The following is a 12,229-nucleotide window of genomic DNA, read 5'->3' on the forward strand; positions in this document are numbered from 1 at the left end:
AAAAGGTTTTGAAATATACAAAGTCGGACTGCTCTGAAAAATAGCTTTGCAAAAATATTTTTGCTTATCTATTTTGTATTCGTGAAATAAGTTTGCAAAAATATTTCAAAAAAGTTTTGAAATATACCAAGTTGGACTGCTTTGAGAAAAATAAAGTAGAAAACATATAGTAAAATTTTCAAGAGTTTTAAATGCTTAAAAGACTCTAAGTCGGTAAGTGATAAATCAGTGTTGAGTAAAGCGACGTGGTGGAGGTGGTGTGTGAGTGGTAGACGGGTTATGAATACTTGTGAAGGGACCGAGGGATAAAGTTTTCATACAACATTATTTTAAAACTTAACAGGTAAAAGAGTTGATGAACGATTCAAAGTGTCATTATGTGCTGGCTAATTCATATATACCTCTTAATGGAATAATTAAAAGGTCACAAAAGAACCCCCAAGTATAGTAGTATTTTGAGGTGCACAAACCGGGTATTTTCAAGAACCGATTCGGGGTATGGTCAACAAAAGTCAAAACCGTGTCGCGTAGGAACCGGTTATGGGTATAGTCGGGTATTTGACGGGGTTTGTTTCGGGTTGGGTTGGGTCGGGTTTTGACCGGGTATTGGTGGAACCGGTTCCACCGGGTCAGTTTCGGTTCCAGGGAGAAACCCAAAACCCGGTAGGATAGGGTCGGGTACGGTTCCGAATAGAACCCACCAGGTCAGGTCCGAAACCGGTTTTTTTTTTTCACCTCCAGTAATATTGTGACTATTGTCTATATTTGCATTATCAGGTTTTTATCTAAAATATTTTTTTTCTTTTTTATTAGCCTTTATTTGTATCTATAAGTTTTAATATAGTTTTTAGTTGACACTTGACAGACCTTTTTATAGTTATTGTTTAGAGTATATCTTGATTTACATTTTGTTATATTTTCTATAAAAATAATTATTTAATAATCCTTAGTTTATAACAGGGGGGATATATATTAGAACACATAGATAAAAATGAAAATGCATAGATGAATCTGAATTTTCATACAACTTTATTTAAATTATGCATTGTATAATATTATTTATTAAAATTATAAAGCAAAAACAAAATTAAATTTTTGAATAAAAAAAGGTAGTCACGTGCATTTGGTAAAATCATAAAGTAAAAACAGTACGAGCATATAATAAAATAACAGTAGTTGCTAGTGATTTTACATAGAATCTGACTGCTTATTTAAAAAGGTAAAACACTGATTGGGGATCAGAAGCAATCTTTGAACAGACAAATATATTGGCGTGACACTAAAGGTTAAATTTAAATTATAAGCTTAGCTAACATAACAGAAGATCACGTCACATTGAGTAATTAAAATGGTTAACTTAAACTTTTATAGTAACTTCAAATACACGCAAATGTTAATTAATGAACCCTTGGATTTAGACTTTTAGACTTTTAGTTACTGATCAAGCAACCACAGGAACCGCGGTGCCCCGAAAACTGAACGCTTGGGCGGTGGTTCGTGTTCGTTGTCTTGTTTGATTTAGCCATCGTTTCGGAGTGGTCGAGTTGAGCTGCCGCTCGTAACTCCTCGGCCTTTCGACGAACGATTGTCATCTTTTTCATTATCTTTTCCTCGTGTTTCGATATCATCTTTTGAATTTTTACCTGTGAGACAGTTGTTTTAGAGATTAATTGCGGGTTTTGAATCGATTTAAACCTAATTTGGTTTAATTTATAAATAAAGGAAATTAATTATTTTTTTACCTCTAGCTTTCTTGATTCAGCTTCTGCTTTTGCTTTTTGGAGATTCACCCAGGCTTGAATTTTTGCTTCCTTTATTTGATACCTGCAAAAAAAAGTAACATAATTGTTGGATATACATTCAAAAAAGATTTTATACAAAAATGCATGCTTCAAAAGTGGCTTTGTACATTTAAGATAAGCATTCTATTTCATGGTTTCAAAAACAATAAACAAATCAGGTCAATTGAATTTAGGGTTTAGGATTTATGGTTTGATTTGATTTGATTTTTTTTATTTAAATCATAATTTGTATTAAACTTAAAATGACATAGATGGTTTATGATCATAATACATGTACATGACTAGGTCCTCTAAGAAATAAAATTTTAAAATTATCGGTTAAACGATGATCTTACATGACCCGTTTTAAAATTATATGGTTAAAAGTGAAAAATATAAACATGAATATGGGGTGTTCACAGTCGATTTTGATGAAAATTCTAGGTTTACAACTAAATATGCTTTAGGGGAACGGTTTATAGGTTCAGTTTTGACTGTTTGAACCTATTTTTTTGAACTTTTATCAAAATATTAGTTTGCATTATTAATTTGAAAATAATAAAATAATTATTATAATACATATGCATAACCAAATACTTTTAAGAATGAAAGTTTATCAAAATCATTAGTTTGCATTATTAATTTGAAAATGATAAAAATAATGATTATAATTATAATAATAATACATATACATAACTGCATAATTATATACTTAAGTTACATTTAAATAATAAGGGTTTGGATCAAATACAAATAAAACTAACATACTAAACATACAAATAACTAAGGTAATTATGTTAGCACTAGAGTAATTATTACACCGTAAGTTTTGAACTAGAGTAATTATTATTACACTATATATTTTTTATAGCATAATTACTCTAGTTAAAACTATAATTACTCTAATTATTTGTATATTTAGTATTTTTATATCATGTGTACCAGATCTCACCCCTAAATAATAAAAGTTAACGGTTCGTTCAATGTATACCGACTGGTTTCAAGTCTCAAACTGTTTAGACCGCTAAACCATAAAAACAAAACCGTTCACCAAACCAATTGTATCTCAAACCAGTCAAACCGACCAACTTACTTCAGTTTAAACCAGTCAACCCGCCCGACACACAAGCAAAACTAACTCAACAAATTTACCTCACACACGGTTCCGACATCTCCTTCTCTTCCCAAGCAGAAGGTCTAGGCCCAGTAACACTTTCCACAAACTCATTATTCATCTCAAAATGCCTCAAACTTTTCGATATCTCGGCTTCCTCTTCCTCCATCGAGCTCCAGTTCGAATTAATCGCATCAAACGGTGTCCACGGCTGCAACTTATTAGCCAAATGACACTCTAACTGATCAGAGCTATTCTGGTCCACCATTCCCTGCAGGAATAATAACCGGCTTTCTGGAGTGTTGTGTCGTGGGTGGCGACAAGCTTTTAAGTGGCGTTGGGCACCGAGAGGTGGTCGAGCTGCCCACCGGAGTCATTTCGGTCCCAGTGTCTCGGTTTTTTACCTCCTGAACCATTTCTGTTTTGAATTTTGGGATGTTGAGTTCTATCTCGTTTGTAAATTTATCTGCAGGATGAAATAGATAGTGATTTGAGTAATTAAAATCCATTTTACACAATGTTTTAATAACTGGACCAGACAGTTGTTGACTTGTCGTGTTACTGGTCGAACCAGATTTATAAAACGGATGTTGTTATATTATTATATATAATAATATAACGTTTGAAAATATATGTAGCCTACGCATATGTAAGTCATGTATATAACATTATAGTTATATATATGCTAAAAGGCAAATATATCTATACTCACAAAATAACACTATTCATAACATGAGCCAATTATATGTTAACACATTACAACCTTTAATATTTTTTATACAAAACTCTTGTTGAAACTAAATAAATCACTCACTTTTTCAATCTTAACTCTAAAAAAATGGTTGAAATACAATGTTTATTTATATTTTCTTAAATTAGCAAAAAGGATATGATAATTTTGTTTGTATATAGAACCTACTTGTGTGTAAGTAAATGAATAAATATAAAAATATATATAACATAAAAGAATTATGAACCCCTGATCAAAAATCTAAAACCATTTAAGGTTTGCCTTTCTTTTTTTTTTCTAATAATAATTAATAATAAAATATATAATGCAAAGCCAAGTATGCAAATACTTTATGTTTTGATGTGAAATTACAATCTTAATAATATAAAAAATTTAAATAAATACAACACGAAAGACAAAGTAGCAAATAAACCGGTAAAATTAGGCTTCTTGCTATTCACATGAGGTCCTGTTTGTTTTTTCTTTTATATAAAATTTGGCCTTTCAAAAAAAAAACAATAAATCCGTAAATGAAATTTGAAAATATGAAACCAGTTCAAATGGTAAACGGTCAATGTGATGTAACCAGACATGTTTCGACAGTTTCGTACAAACAATTATTTTGCATCAAGTTTTTGTAACATTTTATTTAAAATTTAAATCATAAGCTAAAATTATACAAATTAATGCGTGTGATAATTATGAGCAATAGTTTACCTTTTGGAACAACATCAGATGACTCTGAGGCTGCTGAGACACAACTGAAAGCACTGTCTGAGGTGGCATGATAATTATCCAAACATACAAGTTTTGAATTATGATCTGAAACACCCTCTAAATCTTTATAATGTTTAATCCCACCACATTGTTTCACCATAAAGTTTGCAGCTGGAGACTCATGACCATTATTAATCAGCCATTTTTCAGCATCATCCCATTTTGAAGGTATATTCTTTCTTGACCCGACTGCAAAACTGAATCCGGGTCGACCCACTGTAGTTGGACCTCCATCTTTTGTTGTTGTACCCATTGAAGATAATAAAACTAAAACTTTAATGGAGTGGTGAACTGAAGAGAAGAAGAAGAAGAAGAAGCAGAAGCAGAAGCAGAAGCAGAAGAAGAAGATTAAATATAATAGTTTTGTTGAGTGTGAATTTGAAAGTTAAGTAAAGAAGTAAAAGGTGATATATAATAATAACAATAAACAGCGTTTTTCGTCCATATGGTTTGTTTAAATATGCGGTTTTAGTCTAATTGGTTTAAATTTGCGATTTTCATTCATATGGTTTCATTTTACTTGCAACTAAACCCGAACTCGCTAACCCCGTTAAGTCTGGTCGTTAAACTCATCAGCATATCCCTCACGTGAAAAGCACGCTGATTGATTTAACGACCAGACTTAACAGGGTTAGTGAGGTCAGGTTAAATTGCAAGTTAAATCAAACCACGAGCCGAAAATCGCAAAAATTTAAAACAATTTGACTACAACACAGATTTAGACAAACTACCGGGACTACCGGGACGAAAAACGTGGTATACTCTAATAATAATAATAATAATAAGTTGGAAGAGAAGAGAAGAGAAGTAAAAGAGTACAAGCTTATGTAGGAAAGATGTGAATGGATGGTCCATATTCTAAACAAGCTAAAGCTACTAGTGGTCAGTCAACAGAATCAAGATTTACATGTGTGTTTTTGACTCTTTGTGTAGGTGGGGTCTTGATTTTTTTAAAATTGTGGTGAACCAAATAAGATAGTGTACGAACATAGAATATAATGTTGCAGCTAGGTGTGAAATAGTAAATCACACATTTGTGTGATTTTAACTTTGACAGAGGTAAAGTGGTAGGTTATTCCATTTGAATTTAACAAAGAGACAAATGAACAAAACATTGTTTTGATTAGAGGTTAACAAACCGCGTGTTTTTAGAAACCGGAACCGGGTACCAAAAGTGAAAACCGGGTCAGGTATTTGACCGGGTTATCTGGTTTGTTCCGGGTAGGGTTTTGACCGGGTAAAGGTGGAATCGGTTCCAGCAGGTCCGGTTCTGAGTATAGGTAGCGGGAGAAACCCAATACCAGGTTGTACATGCGGGTCAGGTACGAGTAGGAACCAGTTCCGAGTTGGGTACACTGGTCAGGTCCGAAACCAGGTAGTTTGTGCGCCTTTGGTTTTGATATTCAAAACAAAGAGAACTGAAATCTAGTCAAAGTTCGACTTATGTTTTAATGTCGGACAACACTAAAAATGAGTTGCTGTAAATTTTTTAACATGTTTCTCAAAGTCATGTCTAACGCAACTTTAAACTTCGTGTGACGACAAGTTGACAACGATGATTATATATTATCAAATAAAATGTATTGTCATTTTATGATTTTACCTTTTTTTAACCTTAGTAATGTTTGTCATTTATTGATGATCAAAATAAAATGGTTTTGTCATTTTGACTTACATAAACATCAATATGTAGTTATGCAACGCTACTTAGTTGTCCTCCAATTCTCAGCATCAATATACATGTTACTGTCAAATATAAATTGATTTTACGTGCTAAACATAAAAATAACTAGAATAACTATTATTATCTCTATAATACTTTAACTAGAATAATTATTAAAACTTCACTTCATTTTGTATGGTGTAATCAATGTTAAAAAAACCATAACTAGGCGCTTATTAATCGCTAGTCCTCACTTCATTGGTTAAAATTGGACAAATCGGCCAATTATCGGTCAATGGTTAAATCCGACCAAAATCAGGATTAATCGAACTTAGTCGTCTTTTTTGATGAGTTTATGGCCAAAATCGACGGTTTCCAGCGAGATTCCGGCCAAAATCAGCGGTTTCCAATGAGATTCCAGCCAATTTCCGGGCAAAATGTGTTTGTGTATATATAAAACTGAAAATTACATATAAAAATCTGTTTGTATTTGTATAAAATTGAAAATTACATATAAAAATGTGCACATATATATTTAAAACTAAAAAATTATAAATTAAAGTCCGGGTCCAAATAATCTCAATTAATAGCTAGTCCTTAATCCTTGACTAACGACTAACGAGATTACAACACTGTAGGGTATTAATAATTACTCTATATCGAAATAAGTGTGGTGGGGTCTTACGACAGTCTACCTAATCGGTTTAAGTGGGGTTAAGAAGCAAAAACTCGAAATCGAAGCGGTAACTGATATTAATAATATATAAAAGATTTTTTTGTCAAATGTATCATGAATAATCAATCAAATACAACCACATCCTTCCAACATAGCAAATAAATTATATCGGTGAACATTCCAATAATTTCATGGGTTAATGTCTTTTGTTTTCAACCAAAAACAAGAAAGGATTTGTGGATTATCCCAAAGTAAAGTTTGTGCAAATTATAGAGCCAAACGATACTTTTAAAAAATACTCCAACATACACTTATATTCAGAGCAATATAAGTGTATTGCTCTGAATAAATACTCCAACACCTTGGAATGGTAAGGACATCATCTGATATCTCAATCTTATCTAGCAATCTCTTAATATACACTTATATTCAGAGCAATCTAGTCTGATTCTCACGCCGGAGGGTGATCACAAGGAGGAACCCCCCCCCCCCTTCTCAGTGACGAGCTTACGGTATCTGTTTTGCAGGTCCCTTGAAGAACAACCTTCTCTGCTGGACCTCATCCTCGTAGGAAACATTACTTAACCCCCAGATTATCTATAATCTGCCCAGGGTTCACTTAGTGTTTCTTCAATCGGTGAACATTCCAATAATTTCATGGGTTAATGTCTTTTGTTTTCAACCAAAAACAAGAAAGGATTTGTGGATTATCCCAAAGTAAAGTTTGTGCAAATTATAGAGCCAAACGATACTTTTAAAAAATGTTCATCAAAGGATAATATTATCTTCTTGTAATTCTTCATTCTTGATTCTCTTAATGGAACCTCGCTTTTTATGAGTAGGGACACGAGTAACCCCTGATCCCGTTGAACCTCTTCATTACCGGGCTATCATTCTGCAACAGAGTTGTTGAGGAGTTAATTTACTTCGTTTGGATTTGTATTCTCAATGGGTGAGGGTTTGAATCCCATGGTCAACATATAGCCCTGAGTGAGTAGATTTATGTGTGAGGTGTTACTTATAAGTAGATTAATATGTGAGTTGTTCTTAAAAAAAAAAAAGCAAACCTAGCCCTTAGTGAATATCATAATGTTTGATAGCATTTACGTTAATCTTATTAAGTATCGTATAAACATAATCCATACTCAAGTTTAAGTTTTCACACACATGAGTAAGGAGTTACTTTTTTTAATTAAACGACTAACAAAGAGACTTGAATCAACATTATTATCTACAAAGAGACTCGAATCCGTAACCTACTAAGAAGAGACATTATTTTAAACACATTAATATCCCTTTGCTAAATTCCCTTGCGAGTAAAGCATTACTCAATATTCAATCTGATTTTACTATCAATCTCTTTTGTGTGAAAAGAATTTAACTAACATGCTTAAAGCCTAAGAGAAGCAAGTTCAAATGTTGTTTTAAACATTATGTGAAAATATGATTGATTTAATAATATGTATAAAATGATATAAATTACATAATGTTTTAAGAAGAAAACAAACATGTAATAATAATGCTAGGTGAAACAAAAGTTGATATGATACGCATCTATTCTGCTATATTATATATATAAATATCAGCTGGATAATCATATTTGTGATGAATATGAGTTAGGTTCTTTGATACAAATTCAATTCACTTATATTTAAAATAACTCAAGTGTTTATTAAACTATGACAACATGTCCAAGGTGCGGTTTGTAAATTATACTTGAACACGATACCAATATTAAGTCATGAGTTAGTTTAATATATAAGTTATAGCGTCTAACTAAGTTAGAAACTCGTGTACCATGTGAATAGAATAGAAAAGGATTAAATTAAATAGTTCGTTATTGAGAGTTAAGACGTGTAAAACGATTTTTGAGTTAAAATATTTATATTTAATTTCAATCACATCTTATCTCAAAAAAATCATTTTGTAATCTTTAGATCTTACCTACTAACTATTAATTTTAATATTTTTGTTTTTAACCTATTTCGTGCAATACACGGGTTTCTAATCTAGTAGATGGCATACAATTTGAACAAATAGTACTCGTATATTGAAATCCCGATATATTGAAAGTTTGTTACATATTTGAACAAATAGTACTCGTATCGTACTGGTATTTTGGTACTAATTCGGTACCCGTGTTTGAGGTTTTCAGGATTGATACGGTACCAATATGAATTCGAATTATATGAAAATTCGAATATCTGAAATTTAAAAGTCAACAATAACGTTAGTGGCCTTGGAGCTTACCATCTAGTGCAGGCCCGACTCTAGGGTCAAGCAACTCAAGCAACAAATTTAGGCCTTCACATATTAAGCCCACCAACTTTTGAATTACATTATAGGTAAATTACGTGTAATCCATTTTCCTTCCCTTGTTTGAGGCTTTGAGTTGCAGTCAGTTTAGTAAAAACAAAATGTCGAAATTAAGTTTCAAAAATCGAAGCATGTCCTTGAACAATTAAGTGGCACTAATGGTGATATTCCCGGTCTCATTTATTTAATCGTGTTAATCGCCTCCAAATCGAATCATCGCGTCAAAATCGTTCGTGTTATCACCTATTCTCATCTAATATGTTCGATTAAGCTTTTCTATTGGTAACATGCTTGTCGTATGTGTTGATAATATTATGTTAGATTTGTATGATTTTATCTTTGACATGTTTGACTTTGAATCTATTCATGAGTGTTATCGGACATGCTTAACTAACAAGTTCTAATCAGTGATTAGCGACTAACAAGTTCAATCATCTTCCATCAGTTCATTCTTTATTTTCGTACAATTCACGATCGTTGTTTGTGCTTTGGATTTTTAATGTGTTTTTTTTGTATTTTGGTAAAGGCCCATGAAAGATATGTCACTCTAGACCAAATAAAATGTTGAGCTAAACATGATCCATTGACTCATGATTTATGAGCTCCGGTAGTTATACCCGGACTTTACATGTAAAAGAATTTGTATGAATAATTCTCTAGTTTTGATATACAAATCTACAATGATTGATATGATAAAACAAGAAACATAAGGTCATAAATTCATAAATTGATGAAATAAATAATATATCGTGTTATGTATGAATGATAAGGTAGATAATATTGTTTTTATTCGTTTCAATTTATAAATATTATACAATGATAAAGAGTCTAATCAATTAAAAGAAGCAAGTAGATATTATTAAATGGGGTTAATTCAGGCCACTCGATGGAACCTATGACATAGAAACCATGATAAAAAAAATAAAATGTTAAATCAACAGTATGAAGATAAGCCACCTATACCCCACCCATATATTCCTAATAAATCACTAATACTGTTTATGTCCCAATAATTCTAAAACCTACTTTCATAATATATTAATATGCACCGTAAAAACTCATAAATCTGTTAATTTCTAATATTATTAATATATATAATCTGGACATAAGTTTATCGTAGATGGATCAAATACAAATCGATTTTAAGGAGTGAAGTGTGTTAAGCAAAGGAAAGAAAAAGTTTGATGACATTTTTTTAATCATGATGAATAGTATAATTACACTATATTACAAAAAATTTTACTATATTATTAAAGGGATAACTCTTTTCGTAATTAACATGCATTCTCATAATTTCTTGCTAATAAAATAATTTAAACTTAAATTAAATTACATTCAACTTAATTACATTCAACAAATTCTAAATTAAATTAAATTAATACATGTGTTCCTTAATGGGTACAACCTTTTCTTTTTAAAGTTTCACAGTAATTATTTTTTATTTTGGTTTCATTTCAGTTTTAAATTAATAACTTGTTTCGTTTCAGTTTCTTTTCTGTTAGAATATAAATTGCAATTAAAAATTATGTTATCTAAAAAATATATTAAAATATAACTTGCCGTTTGAAATTATATGTGTTTACTTGGCAATTTCTATATTTCCGTGGGTGTCTTACACAGGTCAATAACCTAGTAGAGTAATAAAACTACACCACACTGTTACAACTAGCAAGTTTATTACGTTACAATTATATAATTAGCGTAATTTTATTAAATTACTTGTAAAAATGTTGCGTAATTTTATTACGCTACTTGTAATTTTATAGCATAATAAAATTACCAAATTGCCATCACCATCGTGTTTTTTCTTTCTTCGCAACTTAAAATCGATTTGTATTATAGACGCCACCTAAGTTTACGCATGGGATGTGTTATTCATACACCCTTTATAGGATGTATGTATAGATAGGGTGTGTGTTAAGAGGGTGTGTGAATAACCAAAAAGAGTGTATGAATAACCATTGCCTTACGGATTCTCCAGATAGTATTGGTTATTATTAAATGATCAAAGATATATATAATGTATGAAGTCAACATAATATTGGTTCTCAGATCCATGATCATGATTCATAAAATAATTAACATCAACAAAACATATAATACAATGTATATATATTTATTTTAGAAACAATAATACAAGTCAATTAAAATACTTTCTCTGCAATATGTACTACAACAACAACAACAACGCATGCTCTCCTTTTGTCTCCTCAACACTCTCTTTCTTTCCAATAATTTGCATAATCATCAAATGGCTGCAAACATGATCACTTCATCCTTGTTCATTCATCCAAACCATAATCCCATCAAGAAAACATCCAAATCTGTATTAATGCTTGCAAATAAAAACTCATCAAACACAACTTCATCTCTCATTAGTGTTGGATCATCCATCAACATCTGAAGAAACACCAGTCGAACCCCGACAGATTACTGGTAACCTGGGGGTTGGAGAGCTGTTTCCCACGAGGGGTTAGACCCTTGGAAGATGGTTCTTCTGATAACCTGCAAAACAGACACCGTGAGCTCGTCACTGAGAAGGGGGGGGGTTCCTCCTTGTGACCACCCTCCGGCGTGAGAATCAGACTAGATTGCTCTTTAAATATAAAAGTATATTAAGAGATTGCTAGAGCAGATATCAGGTATATATGATAAGATAAGATGATCATACCATTGGGGTATTTATAGCCGAAGGTAGGTTTCCAAGGGGTTTAGCCGGCCCAACACGCTACCAACTGTAACCTATGCACGTGCCCTGCCTGTGAGTGGTGGATAGGTAGCGGCTGACACAGAGCAGGCGTGTCGTGCACTCTTCCTCTTCTGCCAACTACAGGCTAGGCACGTGGTATGGCAGGAGTTGGTGGGTAGGCGGCGGCTATTGGTCACAGTGCTGTGGCGTGCTGTCTGCCATGCTGCTGTCAGTGAGCTGTCGCATTCTTGGTCAGATCTTTTGTCTGTACCTCGTCAGGTATCACACAAAAGATCCTCCATCATACGGACTGGCTCATTTAGGCGGGAGTTTTCCCCCTCCCGCCTTTGCTCATTCCTTCAGGTGACACTGGGGAGAGTTAAGTGCCTAGTGCGTGTAGCCATGCTGCGCGGGTGGCCTTCCCTCATGGCTTGTATCCGAGGCTGCGGGAACAGGCGGAGTCCTTCACCATGGGAGGCATTT

The 12,229-nt window shown here is 32.7% G+C and overlaps 1 pseudogene across 1 annotated transcript; it reads right to left on the reverse strand.

Annotated features, from left to right (window-relative positions):
• Positions 1-1,223: 1,223 nt before the first annotated feature.
• Positions 1,224-3,459, reverse strand: LOC143581917 (uncharacterized; annotated as a pseudogene). The gene is made up of 3 exons (XR_013143898.1): positions 2,934-3,459; positions 1,743-1,824; positions 1,224-1,643 (listed from the first exon to the last, which is right to left on the reverse strand). The product of XR_013143898.1 is annotated as an uncharacterized LOC143581917 (transcript).
• Positions 3,460-12,229: the final 8,770 nt, after the last annotated feature.

Source organism: Bidens hawaiensis, unplaced genomic scaffold (genome assembly GCF_021521415.1).
Source record: "Bidens hawaiensis isolate Kalapana, Puna unplaced genomic scaffold, B.hawaiensis_p1.1 tig00031239_1, whole genome shotgun sequence".
In the NCBI taxonomy this organism is placed as follows: domain Eukaryota; kingdom Viridiplantae; phylum Streptophyta; class Magnoliopsida; order Asterales; family Asteraceae; genus Bidens; species Bidens hawaiensis.